Raw genomic sequence first — 2,397 nt, 5'->3', positions numbered from 1 at the left:
TTGCCATCACATGTTCCTACAATGTTTCCTCCACATGTGAATGCACCCAAAGGATTGGAAGCCTTTACAACAATAGAACATATAGGTTGGTTTGATTTGACGGTATCCATGAAATTACAGCATAGTGTTTTAATTTCCCACATTTTTACTAAAATAAAATCTAAATGAATTCAAAAAAAATATGGATTTGTTATATTCACTCATAAGATAAACAATTAAACTTAATTGACAGAACTCAGTTGAACTTATGTGAATTAGTTTACCCAACCGACCAAGACAACCTGGTCCACAAAAGAATAAATGTTCTTTCATTTTCCAGCAGTTATTCGATTGGTAGTTACTTTGTACACAATTACATTAGATTGGAGCCGCTCATTTTAAAGGATGAAAATATTACTGTCACAACGACTGATGGTTTAGGCCTCAAAATTTCAATCTTGATGTACGATGTAAGTTTTTTTTTTCTTTATTTAACATTTTATAGCCTTTGTGAAATAAAAGATACAACTGAGTCTTTATAACAACTTATAAACCACGGTGATAAGATATTTATGTATTATACAGCTATACCAACACAAATATATTCCTAAAAAAATAAATTCGTCCATAAATCTACTCTCAAGTTTTTTATGTATTTCTCGGTTTTTTGTTTTTTAGTTGTTGCAAGTGTCAGCTGATTAAAAAAAAGATCAGTAATATAAAAAAATTACGATTTTAGTTAAGTGCTATCATGTTATTTGAAAGATGGGTGACTGTTTTTGACTGTGGCAAAAAATCCAATCTTTTAATTCAGATTGCGGAAATGTGACATTGGATGGAGTACTCCAGGATGTTCCAGCCAACAAGGGACATGGGAGCAGTCACAAATTTACATACAAAAGTGGATATACTGGCATGAACCTACAGCCATACTGCGATTATGATGCTCAGTGGTGGCGAACACCCTTGTGTATATTTGGTAAGAAAATAATTCCTCCTTGTTTAAACAGCTTTTTTATAAACAAACACATAATGTTGTTAGCATAAAATGTAACTAAGTGACTTTTTTATTATTGTTTCTTATGGAGCCATAAGCAGCTAGATTAGGGTGATGCATACACTAAGTGACTAAGAGTGTTTGAAGTAGATTTGACCTTATTCAGACACACATTTTAATTTTATTATACTGGAAAGACTTGGATTGTTGCTTTTGTTGCATTATATTTTATTTACAACAATTCTATGTCCCTAAAGTTTAGTTGTAGGTGAATGACACTTTATTTATTTTCAGTTAAAATCCCCCTAACCCTTGAAACTTCACCAAATGGATTCTTACCAGAAAGCAACATAACTGCATCAATATCACTTGTGAGTTGTGACCAATTCTACAGCTTTCCGCTTCAAATGGTTTATTTCCCAACATGTAAGCATGATTCATGCGTATTTATATTTTAATTTTCTTCTTTAATATTATTATTTTAATTATGTTCACTTTCCGCCACTGTTTTAACATAATCTTACTTTTTTTATACTTTACTTTGTCTTTGTATTTCTTTAACCCAGTTGAGCATGTTTGAATGACTATTTTTTCTCTTGTTTTAGGAGGTTGGAGATTGCCATGCGTATGATTGTTATAAATATTCAAGGAGTGTTTATCAAAGTCAAGTGTTATTGAAGTTAGTAAGTAAGCATTTACCATTTGCTTTACTGATGAGTATGTTGCACGTCACTTTCAACACCAACTGATTGTTTTATTTTGTTTGTTTAACCTGTTGTTACTTCTTTAAACTCCTTAAGCACATCAAACACAAACAATGAATGCACTTTTAATTGTGCAATAATAATAGAAAATAAGTTTACTGTTTGAACTTTATTATTATATTTTGTTTAGTCTATTTTTAATTTCATGCTACAAATGTGAATATTTTAATTTGAAGCATTGTGAGAAGCGTGAACTCAGTTGATTTATCGATGATATTCCAAACCAACGCTACTTCTGCTTCCTACAACATAAGTCTTTAAGGTCAATACGATTCATCTGCGTCTTTCGGCTATTTGGAATTTTTAACTGCAAGTGCGATATTTGTTCATATGTTTTTTTACAGAGTAATTATTTATCTTAGTTATCTGTTTAACACGGATTTACAGTTCTTGATTTGTCCTAAATTTATTTAGAATTATTTCCATATTTAAGGTCCTAATGATGCTCTAAATCAAAAAAATAGGTACATCACTGCCCAAATTCTTGTTTGTTAAAAAAGACTAAACATAAGTAATATTCTCAATGTTGTTTCCAATCTTTTTAGTTTCAAATGATTTGCAGAACTCAAAACTAGGCCATTTACCGCATTTAGATAACCCTACAGAATAATTGTACATGAATGGTTGCATTGTATGTACAATGTACACGCAAGCCAC

General features: G+C 31.0%; 1 long non-coding RNA gene across 1 annotated transcript; it reads left to right on the top strand.

The window, feature by feature from the left end:
* The first annotated feature begins 844 nt into the window (after positions 1 to 844).
* LOC146165521 (uncharacterized) lies at positions 845 to 1,697 on the top strand. The gene is made up of 3 exons (XR_014494504.1): positions 845 to 958; positions 1,271 to 1,402; positions 1,582 to 1,697. It is a non-coding gene; the product is annotated as an uncharacterized LOC146165521 (long non-coding RNA).
* Positions 1,698 to 2,397: the final 700 nt, after the last annotated feature.

The sequence above is a fragment of the Ascidiella aspersa genome, chromosome 2, assembly GCF_963924565.1.
Source record: "Ascidiella aspersa chromosome 2, kaAscAspe10.2, whole genome shotgun sequence".
In the NCBI taxonomy this organism is placed as follows: domain Eukaryota; kingdom Metazoa; phylum Chordata; class Ascidiacea; order Phlebobranchia; family Ascidiidae; genus Ascidiella; species Ascidiella aspersa.
Note: the sequence above shows the minus strand (reverse complement) of the source record. Positions and strands in the feature narration are given on the sequence as shown.